This window comes from Triticum urartu, chromosome 7, assembly GCF_003073215.2.
Source record: "Triticum urartu cultivar G1812 chromosome 7, Tu2.1, whole genome shotgun sequence".
NCBI lineage: Eukaryota > Viridiplantae > Streptophyta > Magnoliopsida > Poales > Poaceae > Triticum > Triticum urartu.
The window spans coordinates 90,484,294-90,510,292 of record NC_053028.1 but is presented as its reverse complement, the minus strand read 5'-3'; the positions used below and the strand labels follow the sequence as shown (position 1 = coordinate 90,510,292).

The following is a 25,999-nucleotide window of genomic DNA, read 5'->3' as shown; positions in this document are numbered from 1 at the left end:
CACCAGGTGTTACAGCTCGCCCACTCGGCAGGTCATGAGGGTGTGCAGAAAACCCTCCATCGTCTTCGCGCCGACTTCTACATCCCTGGCGATCGCGCCCTGGTCCGCGACTGGGTTCGGTCTTGTCAGACATGCCAGTGCAACAAGACGGAGACCCCGCGACCGGCTGGGTTACTTCAGCCCTTGGAGGTGACGTCTCAGGTCTGGGCGGATATCTCCATGGACTTCATCGAGGGCCTCCCCAAGGTGGGCGGCAAGTCAGTCATCCTCACGGTGGTCGACCGCTTCTCCAAGTATGCCCACTTCATCGCGCTCGGCCATCCGTACACGGCGGCGTCCGTGGCCCGGGCCTTCTTCGACGGCATTGTCCGTCTACACGGGTTCCCTGCTTCGATCGTCAGTGATCGGGACCCAGTGTTCACGGGCCATGTCTGGCGCGACCTCTTCAGGATGGCGGGTGTCCAGCTCCGCCTGAGTACGGCATTCCATCCTCAGACAGACGGTCAGTCCGAGGTGGTTAACAAGGTCATTGCCATGTATTTGCGTTGTGTGACAGGTGATCAGCCTCGCGCTTGGGTGGACTGGCTCTCTTGGGCGGAGTACTGCTACAACACCTCCTATCACTCCGCCCTGCCACTACTAGGAAAAGGCCTACTAATGGTGCACCTAATTTGGCCATTAATGGCGCATTAGTGGTGCGCCATTAGTGCCACGCCATTAGTATATTTTACTAATGGCGCACCACTGGTGCGCCATTAGTATCTGGTATACTAATGGCGCACCTCAGATGCGCCATTAGTATATACAACAGTGCGCCATTAGTATGCCTCCCAGGGGGCCATGTATACCCAGGTGCTTTGGCATACTAATGGCGCACAACAACAAGATGCGCCATTAGTAACTTCGGCATACTAATGGCGCACTGTTTAATGATGCGCCATTAGTATCCTTTGGCATACTAATGGCGCACTATGATGTGATGCGCCATTAGTATGAATATTAGGTTTTTTTATTTTTTTTATTTTCTGTTTTTTGCACAGGTTACAAAATGTATAATTGGACAAAATATAGACAGCACACATCAACAACAGATTCATCGAATACAATAGAAGATTAGTCTCTGAATACAATTCATCATTTTTGTCTCCGAATACAATTCATCATATTAGTCTCCGAATTGAAAAGACCGAACAAAGATAGAACATTATATTACAAGTCTCGAGACCGCGAGTTTGTCTTCACATTACAAGTCGATATCGATCATCTAAACTACCATCACATGGAAGAGAGCTGCGGTCATCACGATGAGCATCATCACGATGAAACTCGTCTTCATCCGGTTCCTCCAACGCTCCCTCCCCTCTCCCGCTAGATAGCGGGCGTATCTAGATTCGGCCTCGGCCCTAGTGGCGTACCCTTTGTAACTGTTACCGCTGAATCGGTGAACCTGTCTCCGACACTCCTCCCAGTCATCGTAGACTCCGGGAACCTTACCCTTGTACACGACATACCACGGCATCGCTATGCAGTAGCCAAACGAAACGTTAGTACCAATTCACAGACAATACATAAGCAATATATAAGTATGCAACAGAACGATCGGAAGAGAAAAGCAAGACATTAATAGCATCTATTACATCTAAGTTGAACGACTCTCGAAACCAAAGAGACATACTACAAGTTCATTAAAGTTTAATTACAACATGAGCCAATCGATGTTTCAGAACTAGACACAGCATCACTGCTTTCGACTCGACTCAAGGGACCGGAGCGTGGATGAAGCCGCCGTCTATCGTGGGAGTCATGAAACAACGGGCGTTGTCAGCCTGCATTTGTAGGATTGTGTCGATGTCACTGTTGGACGGTTGATTTCTGAGGTAGAACTGCCCCGAGGTACGAAGGACATCTTGATGGATGATTTCCGCAAACTCCGACTGGATGTGAAAGAATTCTTGTCTGATGTCCGCGTCCTGGATTGCCGACACGCTCGCGGCCCAATCTTTGAGTCTACTCGGTAGCAGAAGTTGATGATGGTCCCGTACGATCGCCCGCATGTGATGGATGGCGTAGTAGGCACCCGTCTGACCGCCAGGCGGCTGCTTGACGCAGCAGAACGTCGTATTGTGGGAGAAGACGTGCTTGCCGTACTTACGAATAGGCCTGGTGAAGGTGCCTCCAGATTTGACGTAGCCGGGGAGAACATCATCAAGAACCTTCTTGACATTTGTGTAGTCTACGTTCGACTGACGGTCCGGGTCGAAATACGTGGCCATGGAATATTTGGGGCTTAGGAGGATGAGCGTGCAATGTGTGTCACTACAGAAAATACGGAATGTTAAAAGAAAAACGATCGAAATCTATGAATTCATATGTTACGGGGCGGTTGAGGGGAGGACTTACTCGGGAAAGTAAGGCACGAGGAAGTTATCCTTATCTTGGTTTGCCAGAATGACGCCTTCGAGGTAAGAACTCGCGACTTGCCGGTCCCCAGTGCTGCCCAAGATCTTGGCAAGCATGTAGAAGGGGTCGACTATCACGATGTCCGGGGTCTTGTCGCGAATGATCCGCATCTCCATACTCAGCGAAAATAGCCGAACGAAGGTGTAGTGCAGCGGATGAAGGTTCAACATAGCGTGGATGTCATCAAACCGCAGGACGATCGTACCCCCGATGGAGTTATCCACAAAGCCCTTGCCCTCTGGCACCTTGGCCGCGAAAACCGGGTATGCCACATCCTTCTCTCCGGGACGCCGCTTCTCCAAAGAAAGAACACTGTCATCCAGACTCCGCATAGCACCGGTTGCAGCATCGAGCATATTTCTCGGTAGCATCAGCCTACCCGCCACATGCACCCTCCTTGAGATATCCTCAGGTGAAGGTGGCCCGTCCTGAGCACGGATCGTACTCGGTGCCGGCTGGCCCGCACCCTTGTTAGTCTTTCTTTTGCGTGCCTTCTTCTTCTCCTGTAATGGGACCGAGTTCTGCTCACAGACCGCCTTCTTGAGTGTGTTGGGGCTGATAATATTTCGCACCTCGCCTATCTGAGGCTCGGTGAAGTCGGCAGCTGGAGGCGTCTCCTGAGAGCTGAATGGCAGACGACGCCTGTTGCAACTTGGCTTCTCCGCGGTACCAGCTAGATCGCGCACGTCTTTTGTTGGGTTGGGTTCTTGAGAAGGAGGCCCCATGAAGTCGCCACCGTACCCATGATCGGCAAAGTACTGATCGACGTTGGCAAATGTATCGTCGTCGTCGTCGTTCTGATCCTGTGCCATATGCATGTTTGGATCCAGTGGCATAGGGATGTCCGGCACCGTTGCGGCGGTCTTGCCATGGGGCCGACTTGGCGCCGGCACGACTGGCGGTGTTGTCTTTGGGGTGGTGTCCCCCGCCCCCAAACGAATCTGGCTCTTCGGCCAAAGCAGGGGCCAGCTCAGGCAGGCGCTGAGGGTCATCACGTCATCATCGTCGGCCCCGACGGGTCGAATCGGAGGTAACAACTCGTCGCAGCCTGGCAGCACCCGAACCAGTTGAACCCTAAACAAGTTGGGTGGCATCTGGGTACCGTGGAACAAGGGGTTGCCCGGTTGAACGATTTTGCCCTTGGCGACATCGACCAACTCGTTGTTCACGAAGTGCAGGAGAGTGCACGGAACATCAGGCGGCGCCCTGCGAAAACATGTAGGGCGTCAGGGATGCCCTCAAAGGCAAGGAGATGAAGTCCTCGGCCGAGAGAGGCTTAATTAGTTACCGTGATGATGGCGTTGATCTCGGCTAATGTCGAGGCACCACCAACGGCGGGCGTGCAGTTGACGGAGGGGCCGCTTGCTGCAGAGGTGCCGGCCGGCGTACACCCGGGTGCATTAAGCTCCCGTGCCGGCGTCGGAGACACCAATGCCGCCTCCGCCGGAGACACCAATGGCCCCTCCATCGTGTTCTGCGAGTTGCTGGCCGTGAAGCTAGGAATCGGGGGCGGCCCCTGTTGGCCGCCCGCAATCCACGCACTAATCCCCTGGATCAAGGTAGGCACAATGGCGGTGATCGTCGCTCCGAGTTGTTGTTGCACTTGCTCTTGGACAATCTCCGGAATCCGCGCCACCTGTGCCCTGAGTTCTTGAACCTCGCGCGCCTGGCTTTCCGAGCTGGTCTTTTTCTCCTTTCGCCCACCAGTGTTATAGTATGACGACCATTTTGTCGACAAGCCTTTGCCGGCCACACGACCAGCTGACGTCGGCTTACTGAGCTTATCCTTGTTCTTCATTACATTCAACGCCCTATTTAGAGTGGTGTCCCAAGGGTTGCTCTTAGTCGACCCCGCGCTACTGCTTTCAGTCGCCTGCGGAAGGAATGTGAACCATTTAGAAATTTGGCTTCATTAATTAGAATGCAACCATATGGAGCTAATTACGCGGGGGTGTATTCCTTACCAGAACAAGCTCAAGCGCCCTGGTCTTCGGATCCGTGGTAAGCTCCTTTGTTTTCGGGTCCTTCTTGTACCGGGCCCTGACAAAGTTCCTGGTCTGCTTGTCACCGTATTTATCGAAGAGGGGCGGTAGGCCTTGCTCGGCACGGTCCGCCTCCTCCTTGTCCCATATAGGCTCCGCCACTCTGTAACCGCCGGGACCGAGTGTGTGTTCCCCTAAGTTCAGCTCCCGCATTTCTTTCCCCCACTTACTTGATTCGGAGTTTGCGGTGCTCGAGCAATTGATCTTGAAGTCGTTGTAGTCATCTTCGGTGATCGAAGGATTTTTCTCCTTGATCTTCTCATAACTCTCACCTTTCTCGATCATTCTCTTCACATTGCTTTTCCAAGTAGACAGGGCCTTGCTCATCTTCGTGAGGGCAGCATTGTTCACTTTATTCCCTTTGAGGCTTGTATCGTTCGTGCAGCTTCGTGAAGAGGAGGTTGCGCAAATTCCCTCGGTCAGGATGCCTCAGGTTCTCGGTGTTGATCGAGACGGTGCTCCGGAGAATGCACCCGAGCTGAAGCGAGTACCCCTTGACTATTCGTTCGGGCGCCGTTGGATTCCCGTCGGAGTCCACTTCAGTAACTTCCTCCTTGAGGGTGCGGAGCACGGTCGGGCGCCGGTCCTTCCGTTGCCTCTTCGGTTGGCTGCCATCTGTGCGTGCGCCGCCATCATCAGTGGTGGCATCCTCGGCGGCACCATCAGTGGTGGCATCAGTGGGGTCATCCTCGGCGGTACCATCAGTGGTCTCAGGATCGGTGGGGAAGGCGGCGTCCTCATACAAGTGAGGTTGTTCCTCCATCTCCTGGGACAGCTCCCAGAATTTCTTGCCGCCCGAACCCCCGGCCTCATCGTTGTTGGCCATGTTTCTCTATAAATAGGAACAAAGTTTGGTCAAAAAGTTGGTTATTGTCAAGGAACAAGATCATGGTCTCATCATTTAGGGTTTGTCGACACCGAGGCATCCTAAAAGCTAAGCTTTTATCATTGAGGGTTTTCGACGCCGAGGCACCCTAAAAGCCTAAGCTTTCATCATTTAGGTTTTTATCGACACCGAGGCACCCTAAAAGCCAAGGTTTTATAATTTAGGGTTTGTCGACGCTGAGGCACCCTGAATGCTAAGTTAAGTTTTCATCATTTAGGGTTTATCGATGCCGAGGCACCCTAGGTTGACTAATATATATGGGTATCTTCTAATAATATACCCTATCAAGGAAAGGGAAGGAGAATTCTAAGTTGGGCCTAATCACTTGGCTCTATTTCCACCTATGGTTTAATGCAGCAAGAATAAAGGGGCAGTTGATCCTACTCAATTAAGTACTAAGATACCCCGGCCCATGCATTAGTCGCAAGTACCCCATATGTCCTATTTTTAGCAAAGTCATGCTAAAATTCACGGAAAATTTCAACATGACCTTTGCTGAAAATAGGACATATGGAGTACCCGAATTTGCCGGAACGGAAGTTAATCGACATTCCGGCAAACTCAAGGGCCTCTCGGGGTACAGCAGCAGCATCACAAGTTGACAAAATTCCCAAGTAGTACAGCAGCAATCACAAGTAGTACCAATGAACATATAGTCCAGCAGATTCTGAATTTCGATAAATGACAACAAGTTAACTCATTCTGAACATATAGTACTAGTGAACATATAGTCCAGAACATATAGTCCAGCAGCAGCATCTATTTACCAACTTGATTTACCGGTCTTGAAAACAGAGATACTTGTATGCCAAAACATATGCTTAAGAATTTACATTTCCACTCAATAAAAGGTTCAGAATGCTGAGTAAGTGGAAACAACGCAAGAAAAGGTAGCAAAAGCAATACTATCATCAAAATTCTTTTCTCATGAGCAAATGGGCCTCTTTTGCTGCTAAGCTTCAGCAGTGCTAGCTGCTCAACGCCAAGTACTGCAAATTATATTATACTGGTCCATAACTAAATGATGGGTTCGATTTGTAGAAGTAACAAGTCAGACTTCCATAGATGAAAGTAGCACGATATACTAATTACCAGATGGGGTAGCAATGGATAGAAAAAAATAAGAATGGTGTATGCACTAAACAAGATCTCATGGCTCTCATGATCATAATTCATGCATGACAAATTAGATATAAAGGCCGCAAAGCTTAGTCCTTATGCCTTAAATCTTAACCACATTTTGCTATTGCTAATTTTACAACAAGACATCCACCATACAATTTTTATTAAAGGAAAAGACTTACGTGAAGTTTAATTAAAGTTTCAGTTAAAGTTTAAATTAAAGTTTCAGTTAAAGTTTTAGTTGTTTTTAAAGTTAAATTAAATTTTCACTTAAAGTTTCAGTTAAAGGAGATCACTTGCTACTGGATTTTAGGGCTATTGTAAGCAGTGCACTACTGCACTATTGTTCATACTCATGCACTATTGTTCATACTCATGTACTATTGCACTATTGGAATCCTCCTGCAAACTACTGCAAGCAGGAATACTGATGCAAACCCTGGAACTTGTAAGCAGTAGCAGGAGTACAACAAGACAAGAAGATGAGACAATATGTAGGGCACAAGGCAAACTACTGAAAAGGTTTCTTTGTGCTGTAATCCAAAATTCAACCAAACAAATTAACTGAAACTTAACAGCAGCAGCAGCAAGTGCTACACTATTGTTGTCCTACACTAAACTAATACAACCAAACAAATTAATTGAAGAAAAACTACTGAAACTATACAAGCACTACAGTCAGATTACACAAAAGTACTGATGCAAGCAGTACAGTACACAAAACTTGCAAACTTACAAGCACTACTGCAACTTAATTAAGCTACTGGAGTAAGTGAAACAACTGCACTTAATTAAGCTACTGGAGTAAGTAACTCCATGGTGTACTCACTGGAGTACAACTAAATGTTCAGGAGTACTTCTCAGGCATAAGCAACTGCTGACAACTTTCATACTCCAATGAGAAGAGTACGTGTACTCACAGCAGTTCAGAAGTGCGACTACTCTTTTGTGAAATTCAGTGCATCTACTGCAAATAAAATTCAGTAAATTTCCACCTAGCAACTAGATAGGATGGCCATGAAATTCAGTGCATCTACTTCAACTACTCTTCAAGTATATGAATACTGTGAACCTAACAAGTTTTCCAGAAACATAAGTATTAGGGTGATAACTAGTATATCAATTTCATTGTGATAATTGTACCCTGAACATTTCAGAAACTCTATTATTGTGTTGGTCACTATAAAAGAGGAGTATGAAAACCAACAACCTAACTAGAGATTGGGGAGGCAAATAAAACTAACGGGGGATGGACTAGATAACTGAGTGCAAATTGTGGATAACATGTCGGGGAGAGGGGGAGAGGGGGAGAGGAGGAGGGGGAGCTCACGGGGGCCGTAGGGATAGGGCAGTGGGGTGCGGGAAGGATGTCGGGGATGAGGTCCGGGTGGTGGTGGTGCTCCGGCAACGATGGTGTGGACGGGGCAGCGTCCGGGCCGCCGGCGACGAGGGCGGCGGGGCGATGGCGTCCAATGAGGTGGGGCGATGGGGAGAGCGGCGCCGACGTCGGGGCCTCAGGCGGCAGTGGTTGGAGACATCGCGGCGGGGTCGAGGCGGCGTCGGGGCGGCGTCGAGGCGGCGGGGTGGGGCGAGGGCGAGGGAGAGAGAGGGGATAGGTTTGGGCCGGGGTGGAAATATGGATGGGGGCGGCACAATACTAATGGCGCACCACCCCTCGGTGCGCCATAAGTACATCCATACTAATGGCGCACCTCACTGTGGTGCGCCATTAGTAGTTTTTTTTCTTATAGAAATGGCACAATACTAATGGCGCACCACCCCTCGGTGCGCCATAAGTACATCCATACTAATGGCGCACCTCACCGTGGTGCGCCATTAGTATTTTTTTTGATTTCTGCTCGAGCCAACAGGTTATCTTCCACCTGACCTGATCCACACCAAGTCCCCTCTGCTAGCTTGACTGGTCAGCAGCCAGTTCTCACACCAGGAGGTCCTGGGTTCGATTCCCAGGCTCCACAAATTTTTTTTATGCATTTAAAATGTTGTTTGATACTTATTTGTGTTTAAATATGTTCAAACTTGTTTAAATCATAACAGTAATATTCTTTTATAAGACAGTAATAATTTTTTTGAAATATTATCAAACAGTAATGCCGATGGAGCGGGGGAGGGTGCGCGGGGTGCGGAGGGTCGGCGGCGGCGGTTGAGTAGGGGAGGGGTGCGGGGGGTCGGCGGCGGCCGGTGGACCGGGGGGTGCTCAGCGGCGAGGGGGACCGGATCTAGCAAGGTGGGATAGCGATCGAGATGGAGGGGGATCGAGATCGAGTGTCCATGAAATTTAAAAATATTCATGATAGTTCAAAAAGTGCCCATGAAATACAATTGAGAAATGAAGGCTATGATTTAAATATAATCGATCTTAGCTAGCTATCTGTTCACAATCTTCTTGCCCTTCTTTTTCGCAAATGGAGTTCTTCTGTGGAACGGACGTCCTTTAGGTAGGGTGGTCCTGCTTCTTGTTGTGGTGTATGCTGCTACTTCATCATCGTCGTCATGTTCGATCCTCGGGTCGCCGCACTTGTCGAAGTCTTGCTCATTGGCTACTCCATCCATTCCGATGATCCTCCTTTTGCCTCTCCTCATGACAACACGACTGGGCTTTGACGGGACGGTAATGAAGAAGCATTGGTCCACTTGGGAAGCCAGTACCCATGGCTCATTTTTCACGGTGACGTTTGCGCCCGCGGTCTTGGATTTGGCTTCGGGTATAACCATGGTGGTGAAATACCGGTCTTCTTTTAGGACGCTCTTGGCCCATCTAACACGGAACATCGGGACCTTCTCTCCAGCGTAGCTCAGCTCCCAGATCACCTTGATCCTTCCGTAGTATCTGTCCTTGTCATTACCGGTGTAGGATTCCATCGTTACCCCGGAGTTCTGATAACCATCACTCTTCATGTCCTTGGCCTCGGTGTAGAATGTGTAGCCATTGATATCGTACGCCTCATAGGTCATCAGGTTGTGCTCGGCGCCCTGTGACAAGGCGAATATGAGTTGTTCTTCCGCGGAAGAATCCTCTTGTAAAGGGTACGACAGAAGCTTCTGCTTGAACCAACGCGTGAAACATGAGTTGTGCTCTTTGAGTATATCTCCGTCCGTCCTCTGTTGGCCTCGGTCATTGTACGTCTTCTTAATAAAGGTTTTGTGCTGTACCAGCCAAGGATCGACCACGTCTATGTGTTGTAGCGCGACTAGGTTTGCTCTTTCAAAGTCGGCGAGTCGACCCTCGAAGTCGACATGCATTTCGCGACGACCCTCATGGTGACCCCATCCAGCGAGCCTGCCGAGGTGCCTGTTGACAGGCAGACCAACGGGGTTCTCGATGCCTAGATAATTCGTGTAGTAGGAGATGCACTCTTCGGTCAGAAAGCCCCTGGCTATGCTTCCCTCTGGACGTGACATGTTGCGAACGTATCCTTTGATGACACCATTCATCCTTTCGAACGGCATCATGCTGTGCAGGAACGTCGGCCCGAGTTGGATGATATCGTCCATGATATGGACCAGCAGATGCACCATAACGTCGAAGAATGCGGGCGGGAAGTACATCTCAAGCTCGCATAGTATCACCACGATCTCTTCCTGTAGCCTTCTGAGTTGCCTCACGCCAACAGACTTCCGAGAGATGACGTCGAAAAAGTTGCATAGGCCAAATAGGGTTTCACGGACGTGCGCGTCCATGATACCATGGATTGCAACTGGAAGTATCTGTGTCATCAGCACGTGACAGTCGTGAGACTTCATCTCGCTGAACTTCAGCTTCGCTGGGTCTAGGTATCTGCTTATCTTCTCCGCGTAACCGTAAGGAAGGTTTACTCCTACGAGGCAGGTGAAAAACTGCTCGATCTCCTCCTGACTTAGAGTGAAGCACGCGGGAGGGTAGTCATTTCCAGTCTTCTTGGCCTTTTTGCCTTTGCGACGACTTTCTGTGTCCTGCTTCGCCTCATCATCATCGACAATCGGAGTGACAAAACCTAATCTCGAAATACGCCAACCCAACATGTACCTTTGGAGACACTTGTAGTACTCCTTTATAATCACCCAGTTACGTTGTGACGTTTGGTAGTACCCAAAGTGTTCCTCCGGTAAACGGGAGTTGCATAATCTCATAGTTATAGGAACATGTATAAGTCATGGAGAAAGCAATAGCAACATACTAAACGATCGGGTGCTAAGCTAATGGAATGGGTCATGTCAATCAGATCATTCTCTTAATGATGTGATCCCGTTAATCAAATAATAACTCATTGTTCATGGTTAGGAAACATAACCATCTTTGATTAACGAGCTAGTCAAGTAGAGGCATACTAGTGACACTTTGTTTCTCTATGTATTCACACATGTATTATGTTTCCGGTTAATACAATTCTAGCATGAATAATAAACATTTATCATGATTATAAGGAAATAAATAATAACTTTATTATTGCCTCTAGGGCATATTTCCTTCATCATCATCATCATATATAGCGTGAAGCTCCTGCCTGATGCCCATTGATTTCAAGTCTGCCCTTGCTTTCGGGCCATCTTTGGTCCTCTCTGGCATGTTGAGCAGGGTACCAAGCAGACTCTCGCACACGTTCTTCGTGATATGCATGACATCAAGGCTGTGAGGCACACGGTGGATCTTCCAGTACGGCAAGTCCCAGAAAACAGACCTCGTTTTCCATACCTTCAGCAGCGGCTCTGGCGCCTTTCGCTTCTTTCCTGGCTCTGGCGCCTTTTGCTTCTTTCCCGGCAGTGGGCAGTCTTTCCACTTTTTCAACAGCTCGTCTATTTCCTCGCCGCTCCTCGTACACGGGCGTCCTCGGGGTTCGGTTTCACCATCGAATAGATCCTTGCGTTTTCTCCACGGGTCATCGTCGCGAAGCCACCTTCGATGTCCCATGAACACGGTTTTCAAAGACCCGGGATCTCTATCTAGCTGGCGATACGTTGTGTCATCCATGCACCTGACGCATCCAGAAAATCCGTGGACCACCTACCCCGCGACATATCCGTAACCGAGATAGTCGTGCACCGTCGTGAGCAGCGCGGCTCTCATAGGGAAATATTCTTTCTCTGCAGCGTCCCACGTATTGGCTGGCGTTTTCCACAGCGTGTCAAGCTCCTCTTTCAGCAGCCCCAGATACAGATTGATGTCGTTCCCTGGTTGTTTCGATCCTTCAATTAGCATACTCATGTGAATGTACTTCCTCTTCATGCACAACCAGGGGGGAAGGTTGTACATCCACACAAACACAGGCCAGGTGCTATGTGTGCTTCTCTGGCTGCCAAACGGATTGACTTCATCGGTGCTCGTGCCCAGCATGATGTTCCTTGGATCGTTCCCAAATTCTAGGTCTTCGAAGTTCAACGCTTGCCACTGGCTCGCATCCTTAGGGTGACTCAGCATCTTGTCTTTTTTATCTATCTCCGGATCATTTGCGTCATCTTCTTGCTTCTTCTCCTCCCTATCCGCGTGCCAACGCAGGAGCTTTGCTACCTTAGGGTTCGCGAAGTACCGCTGCAGACGAGGAGTGATCAGAAAGTACCACACCACTTTTCGAGGAGCTTTCTTCCTCTTCTTGTATCGAGTGACGCCGCACACCGGACATATGGTAGACTCCGCGTGCTCGTCCCGATAAATGATGCAATTGTTCATGCACACATGGTATTTCACGTGCGGTAAATCCAGAGGACACACGATTTTCTTCGCCTCCTCCAAACTGGCCGGGCACTTGTTCCCCTTGGGAAGACGTTCGTGCCAGAATGACATGTTCTCGTCGAAGCATGCGTCGGTCATTTTGTGTTTTACCTTCATCTCCAGAGCCATGAGCGTTACTTTCAGGCGGGTATCCTCGAGCCTGCATCCTTCATACAATGGAGTAACCGCGTCTAACTCAAGTTGATCCATCTTGGCTTTCTCTCGGGCGGCAGCTCTTGCGTTATCCGTCTGCTTGAGAAGCAGCTCTTGAATATGAGGGTCCTGCACCCAGCCCATCGATGGTCCAGCGTCGTCTGCTGCGCCGGCATCATCATCTTCATGATCATGCCCGTCGTCTGCTCCGGCATCTTCCTCATCATCATGTCCTGCATCTTCTACATGATGACTGTGTACAGCATCACCGTCGTGATCATCTCCTGGGGATTCTTCGTCTTCTCGCCCGCCTGAGCCGCGGTGGTTGTCTTGCTGCCCTTCCTCATTTCTTGCCCGCCCCCCATGGACGACTTCGTAGTCATCTTCATCACCTTGCTACCGATAGCCATCCATGAAACCACGCAAGAGCAGGTGGTCCCGCACCTGCCCAGATTCCGGGTCCGCAATAAGGCTCTTCAGCTTGCATCTTCGACACGGACATCTTATCTCCATCTCGTTCTTTTGAAACATCTCGGCCTTTGCGGACCTCAAAAACCTATTCACGATGCCTTCGGTCATCATGCGGACCATGGTCGCCTGCGGGGTAGAGCAAAACGATATTTTAGAACCAAGAAAAAATTTGGCATGACTTTCCCTAAAAATAGGACCAAAAAGAATGCTTAATGCCAAAATTCTCGCCGAAACGGAAATGAATCAACATTCCGGCAAAATATTGGCAACTATCGCATTTCAAATACCGGTACACCTCCAAACACAAACACATATGCAACACCACAAACATATGCAACACCACGAACATACATAGATCTAGCTAGGCCATAAAAAGTGCATGTGCACATTGTTGTAGGGAGAACAAAATAAATATAGCTTCCCTCCTTACTTACCTATCAAAACAAGGTAATTTAACCACTTAAATTGAATGAATCTATGGTGGAAATGAGATGAAAAAGAGGAGGCACCCGAGACAAGGAGGAGGTGGAGAGAATGAAGTGGGGAGAAAGTGAGTGTGGGTAGGAGAGGCTGTCCAAAATATCTTGTTGCTGCCCACTTACTAATGGCGCACCTTCTAGTGGCGCGCCATTAGTAGTTTTGCAAAAAAAAACATACTAATGGCGCACTGTCCCACAGTGCGCCATTACTAGTTTAAACTAGTAATGGCGCACGGTGGAACAGTGCGCCATTAGTAGTTTTGCAAAAAAGGGAATAAAAAATATAATAAAAAAACAACATTAGTGGCGCACGTTCCGGCAAGTGCGCCATTACTAGTTACAACTAGTAATGGCGCACTGTGTCCGGATGCGCCATTAGTATGTTTGGACAGGCGCACTAGTTAAAAAAAATTGGATACTAATGGCGCACCCTGGGCCAGGTGCGCCATTAGTAGTTTCAACTCTAATGGCGTATCAGAAGGTGGTGCGCCATTAGTATATACTAATGGCGCACCGCTTGTCTGGTGCGCCATTAGTGTCAATCCCATCTATAGCCCTTTTTCTAGTAGTGTACGCGCTACGCCGTTTGAGGTGGTCTATGGTCGACCACCCCCGCCTATACTACCGGTGGACCCGGAGACGGCTCGGACAGCGGTTGCGGGTGACCTTATCCGCACCCGCGACGAGATGCTTGCTGAGGTCCGTCAGCGTCTCCTTCAGGCCCAGCAGCTGGCCAAGCATTACTACGACGATCATCACCGCGAGGCGGAGTTCGTGGTGGGTGATTGGGTGTGGCTGTGTCTTCTCCACCGCTCTACGCAGTCGCTTGACCCTCGCGCCAAGCACAAGCTCGGGCCTCGCTACGCCGGGCCCTTCCCTATCTTGGAGCGCATTGGGAAGGTGGCCTATCGTCTTCAGCTTCCAGCCCGCGCTCGCATCCACGACGTCTTCCATGTGGGGCTGCTCAAGCCTTTTCGTGGCGAGCCACCGGCGGCTCCTCCGGCGCTTCCGCCAACCGCCGATGGTCGCATTCTTCCAGAGCCGGCCAAGGTGTTGCAGGCACAGCTCCGTCGTGGCGTCTGGTTCGTCCTCGTTCAGTGGGCGGGCTTTTCGGAGGAGGAGGCTACTTGGGAGCAGCGTGAGGATTTTCGCCAACACTATCCAAACTTTCAGCTCGAGGACGAGCTGTTTGCGCAGGCGGGGAGAGATGTTATGACCAGCTTGGTCTATATTAGGAAGAGGCCCACCGGGCATTAGTATTAGGGGCTTGGCCCACAAGTTATCTTAGGCAAGTTATCTTAGGCTAAAGTTATAAATACTAGTTGTAAGACACGGTTGAGATCAAGCAATAAAGATATTATAATCTTCTGTTGCCCGGCTCCCTGAGGAGCCGGAACCCTAGCCGCCGCCGCCTCTATCCCTAGCCGCGACGGCGCCTGTCCGCCGGCGCGCCCGCTCCAGCCCTCGTTCCCCTCCTCCTTGCCCATACAATCTGCGCCAGAGGCATGGTAGGATCCCTAGTCCTACCATTGTCATATGCACTAAATCGCTCAACCTGTTTTTGCATCAATGATACAAATTTTGTACCTGGCGATCTGTTAATTTCAGCCAGATAATTAGCTCATTCTTCTTACCAAGTGTTTTCCCATTTTTCGAGCCAATATCAAGGGACACTTCACCTTTCATACGACGCAAAAAATAGGGCTTTATCCGTTCTCTTAATTTATGTGAAGTACCAAACAGGACAACACATATTATGACTTGTTTAGTATAACCGGCTTCGAGTAGTAATTCAGAAGGATAAACAACATTTCTGAATAAAATGGTAATAACAAAAAGTAATGTCGTTTTAAAGAATGGAAAGTGCACATGTTGGAATATATCAAGCACCATGAGATTGTACAATAATGTTGAACATTGCATTTTTGTGACAACGCTTGTGCATCATCTATCTCTTAGACACAAATACCGAAAAAAGGCAATGTGCTTCTCTCGATTGGTGGCATCCTTTTCATTTCCTCGATTGATAGCATTTTCATACCTTTCTCTAAACCTGCCATGCATAATTTAGATAAATTAATAGCGTTAGACTATGAAAAATAAATAAAGGAACATTGTTAATGCAGGAAAGCAATAGAGTAAGTGAATTACTCATCCCTATCACCCAGGACTTCCGGGCAACAGAAATAGAAAAGGGCCCACAATTCCTGTGAGAATACACATGTTTGATTACTTGCATTGGTATAACAATATCGCAATGGGGGCATATTGATCATATAGTGGTATTAAATTAGAGGACTGTAGGTGCTTTTCAGGTAGTACCTTCAAGTTATTTTGTATGGGTGTGCCACTTATGGCAATCCGGTGGACAGTCAGTATTTTACATATACTTTTGAATCTTTCTGTCATAGGGTTTTTGATTTGTTGTGCCTCATCAAGAACAACATAGTCCCATAGGTTTCTCTCATCATCATCATCCGCTTCATGGTAGAAGTCACCCCTTATCCGCTTGTAATTTATTCGGACGATGTCATATGTTGTCAGTACTACACCGCCCTCCTGTAGAAGAGGATAAACAGCAGAGGAAATTCATAAAAATATCTTAGAAAAACATTCTGGGTATGTGCATTCTTTTAACTGAAACTATATATGTTTAGTCAAATTTAACAGAATGGCAGGATATAAATGATCAGCGGAAGATTAACATTTATTATATCTAAGGAATTTAAAGAACCTTGAATGCGTGTTGGAGCTCAGAGTTGCGAACATTTGCGTTGGGACCAGAGTAGCTGTAAACAGATGAAAAAAAAAAGAATCAATCAATCTGTTGGCAGCAGTCGTAAGTCCTGACCTGTATCAACTCTAAGAAATCAAAAGATGATATGTTGTGAATAGGTAGGTGGTGCATATATCCTACTCGCTGATCTTGCTTTTGAGGCCAACAAGTGTAAGTTCTTTGATCCAATGAGTCACAAGTGTCTTTGGAACGACAGCCAACACTCTCCTGATTAAACCTGAATGGAACAATCCGGCTAGGAAAGCAGAAATCTGCACGGCAAAAGTAACAAATTATTAGCAAATACTAAATTGCAGCACCACTTGATCGATACACTGCGGCTGAACTAGGAAACAAATAACAAGTACATTAAGGGGCGAACTACAACAACTGATTATCTTGGACATAATCAATGGTTAAAATCCTGTGATACTGCAGAACTAGTAATGCTGTAATCAACCAAACTATTCTGAAGAAAAAACAATCAATCGATCTGAGTATCTGACAGTGTAACCAATGAACTGAATCTACTACAAGTGAGACTAGAGATTGAGATTGGAACGATAGGGAATGGAGAATGAGTTAGCAAGAAACCCTACCTGCATGGTCTTCCCCAGTCCCATGTCATCGCCGAGGATGCCATCTGAGCCCCTGGCGCTGGTGGGGATAAAGCATCCCTGATATCCTCGCTGGAAGCTTGTACAGCAGCCTGCCGGCGCTTTCGCCGGTGGGATCCTCCATCTCCAAGTCCACTGCCCCATCGACTTCCTTCAGGTCGTCTCGGCGTCCGGGAGAAGCTGGGCGGTCGCCGTCCGGGGACGACTGGGTGCAGGGGCCTACGTCTACCAGGGCGCCGCTGGAGCCGCCGAGGGTGAGAGGCTGGACAGGAACGCTGCCGGCCAGGCGGAGGGTGGCCGAGGCTGGGGCCGCCAGCGACGCGGCGAGATGTGCCCAGGCCGCGGTCGAGGAAGAAGAGGGGGCCTCGGGCACGGGCTCCTTGCCGCGGGCGACGTCGGGAGCTGTGTTTTGTTTTTCGGCCAAAAAAATCAATTTTCGGCCGAATTCCGTCCATCTCGCCTGGGCCCGGTAAATGTCTGTACCGGCCAAATTTTTCGGCCCAGTTTGTACTCTTTTTGGCCCAATCCAACTTATGGAGCCTCTGCACGCTTTGCCCAATATAAAAGGATCGAACCAAACGCCCTAACCCTAGACAAATCACGATCTCCTGCTCGACATGTGTGTGCGGCGGCGGCGCTACGCCCCAGATGCAGCTCCTCCGCTCGTCACAGCCTGCCTCCCCGCTCGAGCCTGCTGCTCCTGCCCCGTTCGCGCCTTCCCGGCGACCGAGCCCCTGCTGCCGACCTGTGCGGGCTGCATGCTGCGCGCTGCGGCTGAATCCATCGGCAACTCCTCCTCAACTCTGAAGCACCTCTCCCTGTCCATGTTTCAATCTTTTTCTTTTGGAACTGATGATGATGTTGATCTGATGCATAGTTTTTAAACGTATTCTTTAGTGTTGTTCGACTACCATATTTTTTCTCTGCTCGTTTTCAAAAATTTCGGCCGAATTTCTGCCATTTTTTTGTTAAATTTCATTTAAAATTCAAATTTTGGTTTTGTAATTTCGTCTGAGATTTTACCGATATTTTTAAAATGACCGAATTTCGGCCATCTCGTTTAGGAGCGAAAAAAAATGCAAACCGAAAGGCAAAACACAGGTCGGGAGCGAGGCGGGCCGCGGGGAGCGCGGCAGGAGCGGCGGCGGCCACGGCGGTCGCTGCAGGGGCGACGGGAGCCACGGGAGTCGCGGCCGCGGGGCCCGCGGCAAAGGGGCGCCTGGTGTGGCCGGCGAGTCGAGGTCGGCAGAGCGGGAGCTACCAAGAAGATGATCCATGGCGGGATGTTGAATAATTAGACTGAGATCAACACATGTATTGTATTCCTCCACTTGGGGTTGTATACAGAATAAATAGACGCACCTCAGCTACTGATCCTATTACTACGTAGAGATAACAGAAGAAGCCGGTTGAATAGTACAATAATCTAACAGCGGAAGGAAAGAAGAGGAAAAAAATTATACAAGACCAGGTCTCATGGTTAGCAGGTGAGACCCGTCCTGATAGATGACACGTGGCACTTCATAAATCACAAAGCATCTAATTCCCCCCTCCCCCCTCTCCCCTTGATTTTAAGTGAGGGTGCGAGATGCTTTATGATTTGTGAATGCCACGTGTTCTCATAAAATTCTTTTTCGGAAGAAGAGGGATCAGTGCATAGAGATCGGTACAACGGCAACGTATGTGATAACCAATTCAAAACAATCCAAAAAAAAAGTACAGCGGGAGAGGAAGAGAGTCTCCCTCCGTTTCTTTTTACTCTGCGTATAAAGTTTGGTTAAAATTAAACTACACAAAGTTTGATCAAATTTATATAAAAATATAAACATCTACAATACTAAAACTATGTAGTATGAAAATACATTTCATGATGCATCTGATAATATTGACTTCATATTGTGGATGTGGATATTTTTTAATATAAAGTTAGTCAAATTTTACAAAGCTTGACTTTGACCAAACTTTATATACAGACTAAAAAGAAACGAAGGAAGTACAATGGCAACGTCCTGGCATGCAGTGTTTGGAATTATGTGTCCTACAACTACAATCAAATTACTTGGAATTGTTAATATTTGGAATACCTTGTTACGGAATTATACATGTGCATAAGTAATACTCCCTTCATTTCATAATGTAATGCGCTCGCGTTTCCCGAGATCCAAATTCAACCGTAATTTTAACCAACGAGGCTGACTACAGCGGGTACAAATTCAGTGGTATAATTTTTGCTCCCACCTCAGTTGGTCTCATTGGTTAAATTTATGATCAAATTTAAATCTCAGGAAGCGTGAGCGCACTATATTATGGAATGGAGGAAGTATATACTTAAGGAAGCTGATCGATTATCAATGGATACAATATATTATTTATATTAAAAAGACTACTCGGGTCCAGTAATTATTGGAAAGAGCTATATCGTATAGTCAGATTACAACCCTAATGTTGATCTATGTAATTAGAAAAATTTACACTCTATTATGGCGTGTTACTCACAAGCACGTGCTTCAGGGACATAACGGGTAGAATCCATTAACAGACGAATAAGATCGTGGTTAGTAATTTAATCTGGACTCTATCCCGGAAACTAGTTGTACCGACTAGAAATCTTATTTATATAAGAGGTGGACTATTTGAAAAAGACAGTATCAGAAGATCCCTACCTCTATAATATATATATGTGAATTGTAATCGACATCACGGATAAACGGAGAGGAACAAAGCGTAGACCAGAAAACCCTAAATGAATCCGAGCCAGGTTCATCGCCGCTAATCGATGCTGATCGGCTGCGCGTTCTGCCGCACTCTGCGCCAAGCCGCCGGACGGATCCCTCGCTTCCGCTTCGCCTCCAGCACGTTGGTCGGTGTCGCTTCATCATGGATTTGTCACCGTGTCCGTTACCGCCGTCCAGATTAAGCTGGAGTGCCTCTTGTCACACCGCTCTGTCCTGCAAATGCTACTACCGGATCTGCCGCTTACATGTTGCAACTTGCCAGCACGAAGCCGCTGGCCGGAGGGTGCCTTCGATCCGGAAAAGAGCTTAATTTTCTCTGCCGCACGGATCAAGGAATACTAGTACAGCTTGCATTCCTCGATCTGGAGCTAGACGGGATCTACAGGACGGAAATTTTCCGGCGACACTCTATACGCCGGCTCCACCACGTATCGATGTCCCTGCGACTTAGCGCGGAATCCGACGCCCGCCCGCTTCACCATGTCGCCCGCGGTCTCGCCAAGTCGCCGTCCCTGCAGCGACCTCCAGCACGCCGCACTCAGCCGCCCCAGTCGAGCACGACCACCCCGCTACATTCGAGTTACCTATCAACTCCGTTACGAGGCCAGATACGTACAACTCCGTCTGGTGAAGTATTCAGTTGTTAGAGCATCTCCAACCTCGTCCCCAACACGCCCCTCTCCAGATGTTTTTTAGCGTCAGCAAACGAAAATCGGCCCAACCATGCCTCTAGAAGATCGTTTTTTATCGGGTTGGGCCGAAATTAGGGCTGCGGACCCAGGCCGAACCCGGCGCTCTTGGGGGTGTCTGGGAGCGCCGGGGCAAGCGGTTTTGACGCGAACTCACCGCGGGCCCGCCGCGTCAGCCACTCGTCTCGTCGTCCTCACAACGCCTCGGTTTCCTGCGGGGAATCAATGCCAAGGCTGCCCGGCGGTCAGCCTTCCGTTGATTCCACACGGGGGGCGAGGGTGGCGCGGCGCGCCGACGCAACGCCTCCCGCCATGCGTACACACCGCGCGGCGCGGCGCCCACCCCCCGGCCGCTATGTAAAGCGCCTTCCCTCGCTGGTGGCCGCACCCCGTCGAGCTCTTCCTCTCTCTCCCCGTGCGCTGCCGAGCTTTCTGTGCGCCGAACACCCTCCCGGTACTCTCCTCTCTCCCTCGATGGTGGAGCGGTTCCCCAGTGATGGGGCGGCAGCGAATGGCTTCAGCCGCCGCACGCTGCAGGAATGGGAGGCGTACCTCCTATTCCAGGCACGCGCACCCACAGCGGCGGCATCGTCATAGAAGACACACTAGTCGGCGTAACGACAGATCGGCTGAAGCCACACTGGCGGAAAACCGGAGTTGAGAGTGTTATCGGCGTGCGGCCGGAAGTGGCGCTGCGACCGCAGACCGAACAGCGCCGGCGATCTCTATCGCTGTGGGTCTGGCCTACGACGAGGGTTTAGTCGTCAACATGAATAGTGTATAACGCGCTGTGCTACTCGCCAGGGGGACGCCGGGCAAGGGTCCAGCAGGGGCGGCGTGAAGGAGGAGAAGAAGGACGATGACGAAGACAACGGCGCGGCGACGGCGGCGACTTCGCCTTTATCAAGGCGTTGTTCGGCCTGTAGCCCCTTTTTTGTTTTTCCTATGTTTATTTTGTATGTTCGCCAAAATTTAATAAATATTTCAGTTCGCCAAATATTTTTCCAGTTTTCAGCGAATTTTAGTTAAATACGTGTTCAAAAATATTTTAAATGGTCATCTGGGGACCGGCCCTGGGGGCGTCGGCTGAGAACCCGATCGCCTCCAGACCGATTTTTGCGCCGGCTCACCCCCAGGCGGTGATTATTAAAGCCGCCTGGAGGGCCAACGGCTGAAGATGCTCTTACAGATCGGTGGAAATTAAGACCAAACCAAGAAAGGCTCGTGTTTTTTGCTTCTACTTTGATTCATTAGCCAACAAAGGAATCTAGTACTAAGGATTTAATTGATGTTTTGATTCTTCATTCACGTGAATAAAGTTTCTTTGACGGTTCTCGTGAGGAAAGGTTGTATGTGATAAAACCAGAAGGTTTTGTCGATCTTAAGGATGCTAAAAGGTATGCAACCTTCAGCGATCCTTCTATGAAGTAGAGCAAGCATATTGGAGTTGAAACATACACTTTGATGAGGTGATCAAAACTTTTGGGTTTATACAAAGTTTGCAAGAAACTTGTATTTACAAGAAAGTAAGTGGGAGCATCATAACATTTCTGATAAGTATATGTGGATGATATATTGTTGATAAAAATGATGTAGAATAACTGAAAAGAATAAAGGGTTGTTTGAAAGGAGTTTTTCAAAGTGTCGCTGGTCGCCGCTCGCACTACAACCTGCAGTCCTCCCACACGCTGGTCGCCGCTCGCGGTGTCGCACCCCCTTCGCCCGCGCCCTCCACCGACAACAACTTGGGCTTGGGGCTTTAGAGTCGCCTGTCGCGTTTGTGCACGGTGCCTCTTTCAGTGCGCTTATCCGAAAGACGCCTACTCTCCCTCGAGCATCTCTGGCGCCCGCTACTCGTCAAGTACTGCTCTCGTAGACGTGGCGCGCGCTACTCCGCTCGCTCTCGTCCTACGGACGCTCGAGCACGATGAGTGCATTGCCGCGCCGGCGCTTAGATAACGGCCGTCGTCTACGGCGTAGCGCTCCTGGCTACGGGGCGCCCACTGGCTACGGCTACCCAGGGGCTGGTTCGTCCTCGCTGCCGTCCCCCGCCTGGGACATGTCCTCGCTCCAGGCCGCCCTACACAGCGCCACCGCCGGTCCGTCTTCCTCTAGCACAAAGCCGGAGTGGTACCTCGACTCGGGCGCCGCTACACACATGAGCTCCTTGCCTGGTAACCTCCTCTCTGTTCGCCCTCATCTCTCTGCCCGCTTTTGGGCCGAGGCCCTTAGCACCTCCACTTACCTCCTCAACCGTCGCCCATGCCGCACCAGCTCGCCCTGCACTCCGCATGAACTCTTGCTTGGTGTCGCCCCTGACTACTCGCTGCTCCACGTGTTCGGATGCCTCTGCTATCCCAACCTCACATCCACCTCACGCCACAAGCTTGACACACGCTCTGCGGCCTGCGTTTTCCTCGGGTATCCCCCGGATCACCGCGGCTACCGCTGCTTCGACCCCATCTCCCGCCGTGTCCTCACGTCGCGCCATGTGGTCGTAACAATCTCGTATAAGTTGACATAAACTGGTGATCTCTACCCAATGATCCTGTATTTCTGTCGTCCTTAATCTGTTCCACTTCAGGAGCCCGGAGCCGTCGGCAGCTCAGGACGATGCGCAAATGCCGGGAGAGGCAGCAGATCTCTCATCGTTGAAGGAGGCTCTCGACTCTGCAACATTGGAGGAATCGTCTTCCTCTCTGCAGGTGGATGCAGTATCTCATGACAACATTGGAGGCCGCTTGTCTCCTGGTCCTGGGCCACTCATTACGTCCCGGAGACCTTGTGGTTGGGCCAAGACATTTATCATCAGAACTGACCGTGAGGGATCTGTTCATATGTATCCTCCTATTGGTGGGCCATTTCAGAGCTTACAGGAAGCTGATGATGCTATTGCTCGCCATCTTGATGACCTGTGGGATAAGACAGTGTAAAGTTTCCTTACTTCGCCCTAGATTTCCATCAATGGATTTTTCCTATTCTGTCTCTTCACATTTGCAATTGGTAATGTTTAAAAATAAATCATATAGGCTTTTGTGAGTAGGCCAGAAAAAATTTATCAGGGTTTCGAGAACACGAATCAGGAAAAGGACAATTGCCCCCAAAGTAGACTAAGCTCACAAGTTGGTTAAATTCCTTTTGTGTGGGGGGATCTGTTGAGGTTAAGAAAATATTTAGTATCTGTAGTTGTGTCTTGTGAGTGAGTTCTAGCTTAGCTTTGTATACCAAAAGTTAACAGAGTACAAAAAATCACATGACTTGTAATTTTAAAAAAACTCAGCGCAATTGGTTAACTTTTGCCAGGCTCGGCCCCATAGCTCTGTTTCTTCAGGTAAACGATCGTAATAGCCAGAATAATAAGTTGCTTTCACTGGTCTCACTACACTGAGGTGCAAGCGTACTAAGTTGAAGATCTGATAACAAAAGATGAGTACTGTTTTTTCTTAAACTAGCAGTGGCCTTCAGAAATGCGAGGGCTTCTATTTTTAGTGTGTTGGAAGTGACCAACAGGCAACAGATGAATTTATTGTTTCATAGATCCTACTACAAGTAACTTTGCCACTCTCGACTTCAAGCACACCATAACCCATCTCCAAATAAGGCGCTTAAAGCTGAGTTTTTCAAAGTGTCGCTGGTCGCCGCTCGCACTACAACCTGCAGTCCTCCCACACGCTGGTCGCCGCTCGCGGTGTCGCACCCCCTTCGCCCGCGCCCTCCACCGACAACAACCGTGGGCGGGGGCAAGGACGTCGCCGCGGTCGCGGCAACGGTGCCGCCGTTCAGGCGCCCCCAGCCCCCAACTCAGCGCCACGCCCGCCGTCGGTCCCTGCACCGGCGCCCGGGGCTAACTCGTGGACTGGCCTCGTCCAGGCCTGGCCAGTGGCATGGCGCGCTCCCGGCTCTGGTGTGTTGGGCCCTCGTCCTAGCACGCCCCCTCAGCACGCCATGTTCGCGGCGCCCCACCAGCCCGCGCTCCCGCCGTACGGCTACGGCGCCAACCAGCGCTCCTGGCTACGGGGCGCCCACTGGCTACGGCTACCCAGGGGCTGGTTCGTCCTCGCTGCCGTCCCCCGCCTGGGACATGTCCTCGCTCCAGGCCGCCCTACACAGCGCCACCGCCGGTCCGTCTTCCTCTAGCACAAAGCCGGAGTGGTACCTCGACTCGGGCGCCGCTACACACATGAGCTCCTTGCCTGGTAACCTCCTCTCTGTTCGCCCTCATCTCTCTGCCCGCTTTTGGGCCGAGGCCCTTAGCACCTCCACTTACCTCCTCAACCGTCGCCCATGCCGCACCAGCTCGCCCTGCACTCCGCATGAACTCTTGCTTGGTGTCGCCCCTGACTACTCGCTGCTCCACGTGTTCGGATGCCTCTGCTATCCCAACCTCACATCCACCTCACGCCACAAGCTTGACACACGCTCTGCGGCCTGCGTTTTCCTCGGGTATCCCCCGGATCACCGCGGCTACCGCTGCTTCGACCCCATCTCCCGCCGTGTCCTCACGTCGCGCCATGTGGTCGTAACAATCTCGTATAAGTTGACATAAACTGGTGATCTCTACCCAATGATCCTGTATTTCTGTCGTCCTTAATCTGTTCCACTTCAGGAGCCCGGAGCCGTCGGCAGCTCAGGACGATGCGCAAATGCCGGGAGAGGCAGCAGATCTCTCATCGTTGAAGGAGGCTCTCGACTCTGCAACATTGGAGGAATCGTCTTCCTCTCTGCAGGTGGATGCAGTATCTCATGACAACATTGGAGGCCGCTTGTCTCCTGGTCCTGGGCCACTCATTACGTCCCGGAGACCTTGTGGTTGGGCCAAGACATTTATCATCAGAACTGACCGTGAGGGATCTGTTCATATGTATCCTCCTATTGGTGGGCCATTTCAGAGCTTACAGGAAGCTGATGATGCTATTGCTCGCCATCTTGATGACCTGTGGGATAAGACAGTGTAAAGTTTCCTTACTTCGCCCTAGATTTCCATCAATGGATTTTTCCTATTCTGTCTCTTCACATTTGCAATTGGTAATGTTTAAAAATAAATCATATAGGCTTTTGTGAGTAGGCCAGAAAAAATTTATCAGGGTTTCGAGAACACGAATCAGGAAAAGGACAATTGCCCCCAAAGTAGACTAAGCTCACAAGTTGGTTAAATTCCTTTTGTGTGGGGGGATCTGTTGAGGTTAAGAAAATATTTAGTATCTGTAGTTGTGTCTTGTGAGTGAGTTCTAGCTTAGCTTTGTATACCAAAAGTTAACAGAGTACAAAAAATCACATGACTTGTAATTTTAAAAAAACTCAGCGCAATTGGTTAACTTTTGCCAGGCTCGGCCCCATAGCTCTGTTTCTTCAGGTAAACGATCGTAATAGCCAGAATAATAAGTTGCTTTCACTGGTCTCACTACACTGAGGTGCAAGCGTACTAAGTTGAAGATCTGATAACAAAAGATGAGTACTGTTTTTTCTTAAACTAGCAGTGGCCTTCAGAAATGCGAGGGCTTCTATTTTTAGTGTGTTGGAAGTGACCAACAGGCAACAGATGAATTTATTGTTTCATAGATCCTACTACAAGTAACTTTGCCACTCTCGACTTCAAGCACACCATAACCCATCTCCAAATAAGGCGCTTAAAGCTGAGTGTTAGGGTCAAAATCCCAATCATTTAGCTTGTTTGGGATTGGGTTTGAGCCCCAGCCAGACTTAGCAAAATTTGGCTAGCCAATTTTTTTGTTAAGGTTTCGGTTGCCCATGTTTTGGCCAATGTTGGCAAGTGAACTAGAGTTGGCTAGAGGGAATGCCAAAATATTGTCAACCATCCAAACAAGAGGCAAATTTTTTGCTATGATCTGACAGTTGGTATGG

At 49.5% G+C, this 25,999-nt stretch overlaps 1 pseudogene; it reads right to left on the bottom strand.

The window, feature by feature from the left end:
* The window catches only part of LOC125518460, a 41,520-nt pseudogene extending 23,530 nt beyond the window's left edge, over window positions 1–17,990 (bottom strand).
* Between the last annotated feature and the right edge of the window lie 8,009 nt (window positions 17,991–25,999).